We start from the raw sequence: 14,552 nt of genomic DNA on the forward strand, positions 1-14,552 counted from the left end.
TGGAGGTAAGGTTCTCCGTTTCAACATGTTTGGGCTAATTAATGTCAGAAGAAGGTATTGCAGCATCCGGCAGCATTTTGCTTTTCACCTGTACCAGGACAATTGAAATTTAAAGCCGGAAGTTTATTATGGCAACAATGGGAACTCTGTCGTTCAAGAAACGCTGACCAGAACTAGTTCTCGCCGTGCATTGTGCGCGGCAACGTTTTTGTTTGAAATTAAATCCCAGTGAAGAGTACGTAGTATAAATGCAATGCAAACTTTTTCTTATTTTTTACCTCTCCCCCCTGCAGGTGAACTGACGCTCTAATTGTTGTCCGGGCATCCCAGCTTCTGTTGTTCCCCGGTTATCTGCCCCGGGGCACAGGCTCTTGTTTTCATTTCTAAATATATAAATTTACCTAACTAGTTCCCTTTGCTTTTCCTTTTATTTTTTATATATTAGTAGAAAACTACCTTTAAATTGGAAACCTAATGAGCAAACCCCATTGCGAATAAAAATTAAATTCAAAGGGCGTGTTACGTGCTGCTGCCCGCATAATTGCGCTTAAAATCGTTTAAGTGTTTTATAATCCAGCCCCCTTGATGCTCTGTGGCCACTTTAAGCGATGTGTGCCATCCATTCCGAGTCCTGTGAGGATTCTGCAAAAATAATAAAAAAAAACAGAGGGGAAAGCAAACCGAAATGGCTTTTTAAAGCGATCCTTTCACTCCCTTCCTGTGATGTGCGTGTGCGTATTTTTGCTTGTGTGTGTGTGTGCCGGTCAGTTAAGGCTCTTATGGACGCACACTCACACACTCGCACATGTGAGCCATTAAAAGCGAAGCAAAATTTTTGCACGCCGCTTGCGGATTTTTGGCGCTTTTCTTTGTGGCCACCGATGCCGCAGTGGCATGTGGCACATTCGCCAGCGGTGCAGTATACGTGGAAAATGGGTTAATTACGTTGGCGGTTGGCTCTTCTATAGCCAAGAAAATTAGCTGGTAGTGAGTGGAGAGACAAGAGATTTTATGTTGAAAATATATTAAGAAACTTATATAATATTTTGTGATATTTTGGGAGTGGGCCTGCGCTTTGACTTCATTTTTTTCTTTTACTTAAAGCCCTGGAATATGAAATTTATTCATACATTCTGGTAGCATATGAAAATGTACTCAAGGCACCTTTGAGCTTCCGCTCCACATTCACCGCAACTTTTGCCTCAAATTGAGGTCACAATTGTGTGAGGAATCCGTCTGCGAACCCAAATACATTTCATCCCGACAAACACTTCATGGGACAGAGCCACTCGAGGAGGCAGCCCAGTAGCACTTGCTGGAATTCGCAGGGAGAAAAAAACAGAGTCCCCACTTACCCGGAACTTAAGACACTCGAGTGCTGCTGCTGCTGCTGCTGGGAGGAGGAGCAACAGATGCAGATACAAGTTACAGGTACACACATATGCAAATGCCAGGTGAGCCACTTAGGGGTAACCGCTCTCTCTCCCTTTCCCTCTATATGACGTACCTGCAGGAGACAAACAACAAATAAGCATAAGTAATAATGTCCCATGAATATGAATATATATTTTTTACTTTCATATCCCCCCTCCTATTTTTAGTTACTTCGTTCTTCCTGGGGAAGTGTGCTTATTTAAATGGCAAACAAATAGACAGGCGGCCAGCAACAGCAAAGGACCCTGGTCCTTGGTCCTGTGTAACCGAAACTGTCGACAGCCTTTGCCCTTCTCCCACAGCGCTTAAATCTTTAGAAAATATCTAAATTGTTCTCTGTGGCTTTTGTGTCAGCTGTCTCGCCCAGACAATGTGTGTGTGTGTTTGTGTGTAGCATGTGCGACGTGCATTATGCTGTGTTTTTGACTCTGCCACAAACTACGTAAAAATATCCTGCCTCGCCTCGTTGCCTGTGAAATGAACTTCATTGTAAGCCGCTCTGGGGATTTGCTGTGACAAATGAAATTTATAGTTCTCCGATCCGATCCCTGGACACGGACAACGGAACTGCAAAAGCTGCAAATCTCTGAATGCTGGAAATCTAATTCATCTTTCAAATTAGAAACGTATTTTTCTGCATATGGGATTTTGGTTAAAAAGAGCAAGTCAAATTGCAATGTCTTTGAATCGAAATTGTAAGGGAAGTATTCGGTTGTTATTTAATTGAATATTTGATACTTTAAAGGAGATTTTAGTAAATAATTTAAAGTGAAAGATGAGTCATTAATGATTCATAATAAACTTTAAACTCATTTTAAATTGTTTTCGTATAGTTACAAGGATATTTCGTATATATAACTTATAAATATCTGTTCATATAACTTAAATATCTACCGGGTATCAAGCTGACTAAACCATCAGCATTTTTGAGGCACATTGCATTGCTGTGGAGCGACCCGCAACCGACAATGGTCCTTTGTGCACATGTGACATGCAGCAGCCCCAAAAGTGGCATAAATAAAATTTCATAGCATGCTTTTTTGCGCCACAAAAAGAAACTGAAACTGAGAGATACTCAGGCGAACCGAGAGATACATAGATAGATAGAAACCATTCGTCATGTATTTGCTGGACAAGAGATGTTTTATACATCCCATCCATCCATCATGTAACGAATGGGACAGCCCAAGTCATTAGGCTGATGTACTTTAAATTTGTCAAAAGGCAAAGGGGTGACGACAGTGCGGGTTTAATCATATTTATCAAAGGCCAGGGGCGAACGGCTGACAGCTGTTTGTGGTCGGACAGTGACGTGGTCAGCCGGATGCATCCGGGGGGCGGCCTGTTGCATCGCCGCCCCTCTTGAAAATCGAGAGATGTCCTGTGCCTGGTGCCCCTCTTGCTAATCTAATAAGTTGCCTAACAAACCGCAACGATGGCAGCCTGTAATACCAAGTCCTGGCGAACAGTAGGCGGGTTGTTGTGGTTAATTTTGTGAGAGACAGCTCCTCGAATAAGGATGTATTTGGAGTGTGTGTGTGTGTGTGAGTGAGTGCAAGTGGATGTGTATGTGGCATGCACTTGCGGTTGCTCTAAGATTTGATTGCAACTGTTATTAGAGCACGCTTGGCTGCACGAAAGTCTCCCCAACTCACTGAGGAGAAAGTGTCCACCTCTTTTGAAGGGAGTATTTACGAAATTTATATTAAATTTCAGCTATTAAAATTAAATACTCTTGAAAGTATGACTTTTATGATATTTTAGTGATTTCAAACACATATTTTTAATGGCCTTTCAGGGTATAATAATTTAAGTAAGAAGCTCAAAACGCAGTGAAGGAATCATTTCCGAAACTATAAATCATATATATTCTTGATCAGCATCAAAAGGCGAATCGATTAAACCCAACCCGGTTGAAAATAACATTTTGAAAATGTTTTCGATTATTTTCACAAAAATTTGGCCAAAAAAGACAAAAAAAAATAACATTTTAAATTTAGTATGCAGTTTTATTGCCCTGATAAAAACTAGCATAGGAACGGTTTCCGAATTGAAATTAAGGCATTTTTGGCTTAGTTATGCGTTTTTTAAAATTGATTTGATTCGAAAAAGTTACATTATAATTTAATGGGAAAGTTCAAGAGTATATATATATGTATATATACTTTGGCTATCCGAAGTTAGTGTCATATATTCCTTTTCTTTTAGTGGATATAATTTAGTTGAAACATAATTCACGCACAATTTTAATCCTAAACATATGGTAAATATTTTCTACGACAACTAGCGTCTTTGGGAAGCAAAATCCCATATTGTGAGAACATTTCTCTGGGTGCATTTTGTTCTCCCCTCGCTCTCTATCTCTCTTAAATGCGCTTGACTGACTGCCGAATTTCGAGTGGCGGCTCCACCAGCATTTGTTTTAAAATTAAAGTGCAGAGCAGCAGCATCAGCGGGTTTTCCCAGCTTCTTTGTCTCCTGCCAGGATCACACTATCCTTTTTCCAGTCGATTCTGCGGCGAGGACCATGGGGTGCTCTTTTCTGTGGCGTATGTAGTGCCTGTACTATATCTGAGTTATGTGCCGCAGTCAGGGCTGCTGATTAAGCGAAGCATCGCAGCGCCGCGGGCACATCCTTATTGTTCCATTCAGTTTTTGGTCCTTTTCTTTTTTCCCCGAACTGCGGGCGGTGCGGAATCGCTGGCCCCGTGTTTGCCATTGAACAGAGCGCTCGAAAGTATGCTTTGTGCTTTTCACGGAAAGTATATGAAACATGGTTGTGTTTCAAACCAAAGGAAAGCAAGCGATTCCCTTCGAAAGGACTTTAAGAGTTGAGTTGGGAAAAATACAAGAGAGTTGAGCTAATGGGAAATCCTTGAGATTAAAGCTACTTAGAAGTCAAAGTTTGAAGTTTGAACTATACGAAAATGAATGAATCTATAACACTTTACCCCCCTTTCAATGATTCAATTTATAAAGAATATGAATAATAAATAAAGCTACTATATTTGTAATATTGTTTTATTGTTTTATTAAATATAAGAGGCATAAATGCCATTAAATTACCTCAGCTCTTTAACTCTATTTAAACCCCCCTATTCTCACATAAATAATCAGTTTCATAATTAATTTATTTCAAGTATTAATAGTCCTTCATAAATCTTCAGCGTTTAATATTAAATGGATTTCATGTTCAGTGTTCTGATTATGAAATAGTTCATAACTTACAATTGTGCAAACAAAGTGATTAATATTTAAACTCGCATTCACATTTTTTCTTTATGGAAATTAGTTGCGTATGATATTCGCCAGTTCAGATGTCACTATAATGCAATTAGCGGCGTTTTTTCCACCTAAATGTCAAACACAAACGCAATGAGAGATTATTTAATTAACAATCCATACAAATTAAATACAAATATTTGCACAAAGCGTGTCAAATTAGATTATATAAAATTGTACACAAAACAATGCCTATTGCATTTGCCCGCAGACCCACAAAATAGAAAAAAAAGAGTGCGAGTTATACAATATAAATAAATAACTGAATTGGGCTTACAATGTCATTAAAAATAAACGAGGCGGCGGACAATAAATATTTAAACAAGCCGCGAGACGATGCTTAGTTTCTCTCTCTTGTTTCTGTGGCTGTTAATGTTAATTAATTTCAACTAAGCGGCTTATGCACATAAATAGTGAATGGATGGGATAGCACTGGGCTCTGTGGCAAAGCCGACAAGATAATTATTAGTTATTTAAACAGCTTTTGTTGCCTGTTCCATGTGCAAATCCGCTGTGTGAACAAATGACAACAGAATTGCAATGCCCAGGGGCTTATATTGATTGCGTTGTCTCCTCTCGGGATATATATAGCCTTCCCTCCTGCAGCATAACAATAAATAATGGCATAAATCATTTAATTGCCTGACCCCGTTTTCCATGTTTCGAAACTGAAACATTAAAAAAATGATATAGACAGAAGTGAAATCCCTGGAATATAGGGACAAAGGACTGATGGCTTTAAGCTCGAAATAAATCAGTGGGACCCAAAGCAAAGCAATAAATAATAAATCAGTGCTAACAATTTGCACAGCATGCTTTCTCTTCTCTTCCTTTTTTATTTTGCCTTTCTTCATTCTCGGGGAATCCCGCTGATAGCTCGCAAAGCGCGTCTCGATTTGCCATTCATGGAAATTATGCAGCCAGATGAAAAATAATGAAATTAATTGCTCGGAAAACTGTGGGGAAAGTCTGGCTATAGGCAAACCCATGTAAAGCTCCGCCTCTGAATGGAAAAGTGTCTGGGATGGTCAACGAGTTGAGTGGAAATAATGGCCAAGAGACTCAAAGAATTTCGATTATTGTTAGGGGAACGAAAAGGGAAAGTGGATATCTTAGATATTTATGGTAATAAAAAGTTCGCTGAAAATATTCATTGTGACACCTTAATCTGTTAGATTATAATTAAGATTTTATTAATACCCCATAAAATAGTTTATAGACCCAAATAATATAACTTAGCATAGGAATAAATCCTGTAGATAACCTCTTAAAGTTCTCTATAAATTTATTTACTAATGAAAAGTGTTTATAATAAATCTGCCACTTGAAAAGTGTCATCATGCCTTCCCTTATCATCAATGAAGATGAATTTGAAAGGTTTTGCAAATGTCACATCTGTTTTTATTAAAGTGTCAATATATTTTCCCTTCGCTATAAAACCCATAAGGCTTAAGTACAAAACGATGTACAAATTCAATGAAAATGCCATGCAATGACTGTAGATGAGTAACTCAGTTACAAATGCCAGCGGTTCCAGTTGCATCCTGGCATCCTGCAATGCGATCCTAGGCCGTCAAGTCATTAATCAAAGTTAAAATGCGTTAAACAAGCGCAGCGTCAGAGCAACAAAATTCGCATTTCAACGCCTGCAAAAGTCGAAGGGAATATTCGTGATATAGCACAGAGAGAGTGGAGTGGATTTAGGTGTCCTGTCCCTATCCCTGTTTTGTGATAGGTCGCAGTGCATTCGACTTCCGCTTCCTTCTCAACTGAACGCTGAGTTTCCGCCTCCATGGACTCAGCGATCTCTCTCTCAGCTATGCATTTCCCTCGACGGTTTTCCATGTTTGCACAAGTTCAGCCGGCGACGCGTTATAAACAAAGTTTATTACAACGACTCAGGATTTGGTTTTTGAGCTGTGGACGATGGCTACACAGAGAGAAGAGGTTTTTGACTTTGAAAGTATAGGATAATTGGGAAAATATTAGACAGAAGAGTTGTCTTAAATAGTTAGGGATCTTATAAAAAGGAATATAAATTCACTGAACTTTTTATTTAAACCAAGTTTATGATTGTTTGTGTCTCAAATACTTTTAATAACCACTTTTAACTTCTTTCAGCATTATCTTTATCATTCTTTTTATTGAAAATAAAACTTAAAAAAATTCCTGCTTAACTCTTTTATTGATTTTTTCTTCCTGTATAAAGCTGAAGCATTGTTGCACATTCTCGGGAGACGCATAACTTTTCCAAAAGTTTATGCCCGCCACGTTTGCTGCTGACAAAATGGCAAAATGGGGGCCCGACAATGTCCTCCGTTGATATGCTCTTCGTGACCCCAATTACAGACACGTTCCGTAAAGCCAAAGCCAAAGCCAGGCCAAAACCCTTTTCCGTCTTGGCTTCTTTGTCGACTCAGTCAGCTATTATACCAATCGTCTGGCAATTTGTCAAATCTAAAACTATGCAACTTCAATAAGGAAGCGTCATGGAAATTTCGCAGAGATAAATTGGAATGTTTTGTAACGAATTACATGTCTTGCAATGCAATTAAGTAACAGTTATCGAGACTTTTCCCACAATTGAGTGTAATTTCCTTAATAGTTCATGTGTGTGTGTTTTGTTTGTAAATTTATTTAATAATCAAAAGCAATTGGTAAACCAAGAAATAATACGTGTCCAAAGTCGAAATTGTAATTCTATGGCAAAAGTATTGAATTATCTTTGGGATTTATTGGTCTTTAATTACATATTCCAAAGGGAAAAGGAAGGAAGCAACCAAGAAATAACAAAGGCTTTCTTTCGTTAAAGGAAAATTGCAATTTTATTGCCAACTCTGACGTTTTATTAACGAAAATTTCTACTCCGATCTAGGCGTGGTCTTAAGCTTTGATTGCGCCAAGGTTTTTGCTTCTTTTTAGCTCGTTTTCCTTCAAGTTGCATTTGATTAAAAGCCGTCTATTGATTTTACGCCCCCAAAAAGTCGCAAAAAAAAATAGAGGAGAGTAAAGGATAAAAGTCCGGAGGGGGAAAACTTTCCAAACTACTATGTATTTTAATTAGAAATTGCCATCGGTTGTTGTCGGCTTTGGGAAACTGCTGTTTTGCTTGCTTTTTGGTTGTTTCCTGTTTTGCTTTTTGCTTTTTGCTGTTTCCTGGTTTCCCCGTTGCGGTTGTCAGTCAAAACCGCAGGATATTTAAATTAGCCGCTTTCGGTTTTATGCCTAGCTAATATACCGCTAATATATATCGGTTGTTTAATTAGTTTTCACTAACTTTTTCCTAACATCTATCATTTGCGAGGCATTTACTAATTGCATGTCGTCATGGCGTATACGTAATGCGTGTGCGTTTGCTTTTGCTTTTGCTTAATAAATTTAATTAAGTTGATCACAAAAGCTTCACAAATAACTAAACATTTTTACTGAACAAACTTCGGGGATTCCCCTTTTGCCGTTTAAGCAAACTCCTTTGCCGTACACACGTCCCTCAGACTTCTTCGTTAAAAGTTACTAAAAGTTAAAAGTTTACTTTTTTAGTGTCTCCTGCGACTGGAGAGCAAACTTTGCGATGCACTTGGCACATTGCCTACACTAACAACAAATTGCGTTGACAATTTTTTCCAGCTTCTTACTCCTTCATCTTCTTTTTGTTGTTTAATGAAATGTCGGAAAATAGCTCTAATTAAAAGAGCATACATGTATGTATTTTTTCTTAGTTTGTTTGTGCACATACAAAAAATAGAATGAAAAGAAAAGGCAATTAGAGTTTGGAGTATTGGCCAAATTACACAGTTTCCGAAACTTTATGATGGCTGTGTCATCTGGCTTTCGTAAGCTGCTGCCAAGTTGGTAAAAAGAAACGATTAGTCAATAAACAATAGCAAAGTAGGGCACAGAAATGTGTCTTGGAAGTTTCTACGGAAAGGAGAAAAACCCTTCTTAATGTTTTTACTCTTTGACATATAGCAAACAAAGCTGGTTTACTAATGCGGGCAAGAAAATTGGGGTTTTCTAATGAATTAAAAGAAGTTGGAAAGATTTTATAAAAAGTTTTAAATGATTTTGAAGAAAATTTCATGCTAAAGTTTATGAATTTCTTTAAGCATTCATTTCTATAAGTCTTGCTAGTTTTATGACCTCCAATTAGTTGTTTATATCTCGTAATATTTGTAAGAATTTTATAACTTTTTCAAGCTATATTAATTTTGTCTTGAAAATACCCTTCCCACTCCTGCAAAACGTAACCCAATTGCTTGACAAGTTTTCGCACAAAACTCTCTCTCACTAGACTTTTGAGTTACGCAATTTCCTGAAGCGCATTTTGGGTTTGGCTGTAGCTGCAAACTGCAATGCCACATCCTGATTCCGATCCAGAATCCTGCGTCCTGCCCTTGCCAGCCATAAAGCTGCACAAAAGTACTATTTATGCAGAAAAAGGGCGAAAAATTTATGGCCACCATGGCGCACTTCCTTCGGAGTTGGGGAGCTTCCTCCAAAGAGTGGTTCCGTCTTATCAAGAACTTGGCAACCGAAACACTCTGGCTAACACACACACACATCCTATTTCTTTTTTTTCCCCGATATTGAAAGCGTATTAAGCCAAAACTCGGTCGCACTTTACTAAGCCTCTTTTGACAGGGACAACAACAAAATTCCTATTTCGGTTTAAGCCGTAAACCAAAATGAAAACTGCAATTGCAATAAAATGGCCGAAAACGCACTTGAGCGTAATTGCAGCCATGAAGCAGGCCCCAAAAGTGGGAAACGGAATGCATTTTGCAATAAAATATGCAGCCAAAATAAAATTTAAATGAAAAGAGACGAGATTTGGAGCAGCCTTTAAGGCCAGAAAGAAGCTCTTGGCAACGGCATAGAGTCACCCCATTCCCTTCGCAGGATTGCATAAATCGAGCCAGGATATGCTCCCATCCTTATCTCCTTAAGCCTCCGATGTCGGGTGTCGTCTGGCTCCGGCCTAGGGCCTAAATCGTTCCATTCTAGAGCAACAGTAAATATGGCCAAAGGACCTAGAAATCTACACATACAAGCAGGACATTGATGCTGCCCTTAAATTAGCCCCTTGGCCATTTGGGTGTTGAGCCAGAAAATGGGGTGATCATATAATGTTCGGAGATGTGTTCAATTACAGATACAAATCGGGGTTATTTTGGAGAGAAAGATACTTTAAAGTAACTTGAAACTAAAGCAATGTATGACTACATTTTATGAAAATTAAATAAAAAAAAAATTACCACACTTTAACCATAACAAATAGGACCTCTTTTTAGATCTTCCTCGTATATACAAAAATGTATAGAAAATAATTTTAGCATATTTCATATGCCCGAGTGCGTTGACTGGCTGCATGGCTGAAGGCCCCTACCGCAAAAAAGCTGCTGTAAATATAAACACATTTAATTTTTTTTTAATTTTCCAAACGAATACACATTTTTTGAGACCCTCTGAAGCTTGGCTAGGCGGCACATGTCGCTAGCTCCTCGGAGCGTTGCCCAAGCCACAAAAAAACACGGCAAGAGCAGCAGCGCAGAAATTGAAGCGACATGGCCAAAAAGTCTGGGAATGAGAGGAGGCTGCAGCGCCGAAGGAAAACATATTGTTAATGGAGTCGAGCATGTGAAACAACAACCAGGACGAACCGCTTTCGTCCTGGAAAGACTGCGAAAATGGGTTTTTGCCCTAAAAGAAAAAAAAAAAAAAGGAAATGCACACATTTTTTTTGGCTTTAATTACTTTGACCTAAAAGAAGCCATCAGCCTACAGAAATTAATTAAAAATTTTGATGAATTTATGACTAATATACTTTTGATTGGGTTTTCAAATTTAAATATTAGGGATGGTAATAATAAATATATCGCAGATAGAAAACCAGGATATTAGTATGTATAATTTAGCATTATTAACTTTAATAATTTTACTTGCTTGTAATTTAGTTTAGAAAACAGAGCTTATCACCCCAAAGAGTATATTCCACTGATTTTTAATGAATTATATATAATTTTCACCTACAATTGTTCAATAAAAAAACTATACAAATTATTATATACTAAAATTTAACAATACAATATTAATGGAATATAATTGTTGTATTTTTTCTTTTCAACAAACATCTCTAATCATCATAACTCACTTTCCTAATAGCTAAAAAACTTCCTTTCTTCCTTTCAATGGCAAGGTATGCCAGCCCCAGTTTTAAGGCTTCGTTAAAGCTTAATAAGCATTTAATTGAGAGAAGGCTCAGCAAAAGTTAAACACAAGTTCAAAGTGTGTGTACACACACGTGCGTATCCAGGCCACACCTCACACCCACTGTGCAAGCCCACTGTGCAAGCCCACTGTGCGTCTGTCAGGCTGCCAAAGTTGGCAAGTTGAAGCTCTTCCTTGGAAGCCCAGAGCCTTTTTAAATACTCGAACACAGGCACTCTCTCTACGCATTTGATAAGCTGCTTTTATTTAAAAACAATAAGCAACGCTTGAGGAGGCCTGACAGGCAACTGACAAGACCTCTTAAATTTAAATTTATATTTTAAAAATTCATTTGACAGACGGTAACGTGAAATATGACGCAGTACGACGGGTTTTTCCGGATTTTGCATGCAGCCTTCTTTCTCTCTATTTATTTTCATGCCACGTAAACACTTGATAAAACTCGCATAAATTTTTATCAATGTTCGCTACGTTTTCGCATTCGATTTGGATGGATTTTGCCTTTTGGCCACGCCTCCCGGTAAAAGCGGTAAAAGCCGCTTGGCCCATTTAACTGCAGCTCGATTCGAGCGTAAAATCGCGTTTAGCCAGAGAACATGGCATGGAAAATAAAATAAATAAAATCCAAAACATGTATATCTGTGTGGAGCTAGGTAAAATGGAAAATAAAGCTGGAAAATACCCTTTTTTAGGGATAAGAGGAAATTCATTTAATAGAAAAAGCTATTAAACAGTAAATAAATTAAATTGAAGACTACTTTTGAAGTAGAAAATAAGATAAATGTGGTTTAACTACATTTGAAACTTAATTTATTAGTCACAACTATAAGTTATAGAGTGCCTTTAATTCTGCTTCAATAAATAAAATATATGTAGCTTCCTTGTTTATTTTTACTTTGGATAAAACCAAAAGCAACTTTGGGCTAAAATATTTTATTACCTTTTGGCAAAGTGAACACGAATTTGTTTTATTTATTTTTCTCTAGATTTCTTTCACTATTGAAACCCGGCTTAAAGGCACTCTGCTTAATTTGAGACCCAAAACTCTGTATCCCAACTCATAGGTTATAATTTTGATGCATTCTGATATTTTTTTGGGGTTTTAGGGTTTTGCATTTGTGGAATATCTATTTCCATATGTGGGTTACCTGCATAAATTCTATTCAGGAAGCTCTCCTTTGTTATATATGTATATATTTTTAGCTGGAATAGCTTTACCTGAGCCTGTTGGCATCTATAAAAATAAATCTAACCGCATTTACGCCGCCTCGTTGGCTTTTTGCATATTTTATGTTCACCGTTCGCTGTTGCGTTTTCAGCCAAAATATTTTGTTGTTGATTTTATTGATTTTTTGTTTGCTGCTGGTGCTGCTGCAACTTTGAGATAGAGCCTGAAAACGCATTCGTTGGCCAAATGGCAAAAATGGCCTAGCCGGCAAATGCTAAGCCACTTTTGTGCGGCGGAAAATGCAATAAAAAGGAAAGCGCTGCGCACAAACAAACCGTAAAAACCGCACACAACATGGTCGTCGAGTGTGGGAGGAGAAAGGACACACATTTCTGGCGGCTCCGCGGGCCAGTCCACTCTCTTTGCAAATATTTACGTCCGCAATCAAATTTAAAATAGCCAGGACACGGTCATAGAGGCACGTCGAGGCATTACTTGTTTAAATATTTTAGGCAATTAGTGGACAAAAGCAAAGGGTGTTCGGCGACCAAAGTGGAAGCGAGTCCTGCGGAATACAAATGGGTAAGGGAGTCCTGGAAGGTGCTGTCAGTGAGTGCAGTGAGTGTATCCTACAAGTTGCTTCATTTGCACAGGAGTAGCTGGCTGGCACTCGAGACAGGGCAAAACTTTGCCAATATATCAGATGCTTAAAAAACATAAACAAAGCAATAATAAAGGGATCCTTTGGTCTCTGACTCAAGGCACAGTGGAATGGTTGATTAATAAATTGAATATTGATATCAACAATTGAGTAAAGAATTTATAAAATTTGTGAAGTTAATTCATCTAAAGTTGCAAGTCATAGTTACTGACTTGCAACTTCGGTAATATCTCACATCACACAACACACATACACACACTTAACTTAAAGTTGGCCTGCAAACCGGCAGCTTCATTCCGGAGATGCTAAAACCAGTTGAGAATTATAAAAACACGTGTGCGAGATTTTTCGGCAAAAATGTAAAAGCAAATTTTACGAATGATTAAACAGAAAAATAAATGCAATGCACCCGCAAATTAAGAAAGAAACAAAATAAGATTTTTTGTTCAAGGTTACCCTTGACATTTCTCCAGCCTAAGTTATTTTTTTAAGGCATTACCATTAATAACATCAATTAATTTATAAATATTTATTATTATTTATACAAAATTTTTATAAATATTTAATATTATTATTATTAAATTATTATAATTTTATTTTAAAACTATATCATTATATTATATTACAACCCATATCAATCTATTAGTTTAAAAGACTTTTCCCTAAACCTCTGACCACTGTGCCCAGGACCTCCGTACCAATATATGACTTTTGTAACTTCTCCAAACACGCCTCTGCATATTTTCCCGCTCCATTGTCCGGGGGCACAAATGAATGGGGGAAACTCTTTCAACTTTGTCCGGGACTCGCTGGTGCACACACAATGTGCGAATGTGTCTAATAATGCACGAGCATTGTAAGGTGTGCGCTGCGTTTTTGCGTAATTAAATGAAAATGCAGGGGGGGGCCCAAATGGAAATTAAAAAGGAAGGGGGAAAAGGGAACGGAAAATGCAATGAAAATGAATATGAAGTGAGTGCTAAGGCGACGCATAAGCCATTAAGCTAGCGCGAGGCCATCATGTAAATGCCTGTCCCTGCACTAATGGCTGGCACTTTAATTGAACCCCCGTTCAGCTGATGGTTAATGGGACAGGCAGGAACAGGAGCAGGACCAAGGACTAGGGACTAAGGACTAAGGAACCGCACCCTGGCAGCAGTCATCACAAGATAGTTTGACCGGAGTTATGGCAGTATGTGCACTATCATAACCTCTGTCAGCTCATTTGCAGCATTTGTTGCAGGCGATGGCTTGGAACTGAGGCGACATCGAGACGACCAGCACATAGACAGAGAGAGAGACAGATAAACATAGAGAGAGAGAGATAGATAAACATAGAGAGAGAGACAGAGAGAGAGAGACAGAGAGAGAGAGACCGAAAGGGACAGGCCATTAGCCACAGAACGGCGTCGACAACTCAACAACAAGTTGACAAAGCGTTGCGCATACGCCGCGTGTGCTCTTGGTTGGTGCAACCATTTCCAAGCTGTTGCACACTTTCGAGCTCACTAAGCAGCTCCTTATTGGCCCTGCCACCAGACTCTGCCACATCGCCTCTTGACATGCAGCGGAATAAATATCTGTATTGGAAACTTCACCGCTTATCGCCTCTTCATGTGGCATACGCATTTCCCATGGAAATTTATGCAATTGCTAAGTTAACAGCACATGCATTTGGTATAATTTTAAACTCTTAAACTCTTCTTACTTGTAACATTTAAATAAAGCATTTGGTGGGGAAAGTGTCAAAGAAATGTTTGTCTGGGGAAGGAAAATCAA

The 14,552-nt window shown here is 38.3% G+C and overlaps 1 protein-coding gene and 1 long non-coding RNA gene across 3 annotated transcripts in view; one reads left to right on the forward strand and one right to left on the reverse strand.

Annotated features, from left to right (window-relative positions):
- The window catches only part of fipi (factor of interpulse interval), a 79,067-nt gene that overhangs the window by 40,303 nt on the left and 24,212 nt on the right, over positions 1 to 14,552 (reverse strand). The window lies entirely within an intron of this gene.
- Positions 1,123 to 2,178, forward strand: LOC147644011 (uncharacterized). Its single transcript, XR_015271223.1, has 3 exons — positions 1,123 to 1,431; positions 1,514 to 1,537; positions 1,602 to 2,178. It is a non-coding gene; the product is annotated as an uncharacterized LOC147644011 (long non-coding RNA).

Source organism: Drosophila serrata, unplaced genomic scaffold (genome assembly GCF_035046125.1).
Source record: "Drosophila serrata isolate PLE 108 unplaced genomic scaffold, ASM3504612v1 contig_240, whole genome shotgun sequence".
Taxonomy (NCBI): domain Eukaryota; kingdom Metazoa; phylum Arthropoda; class Insecta; order Diptera; family Drosophilidae; genus Drosophila; species Drosophila serrata.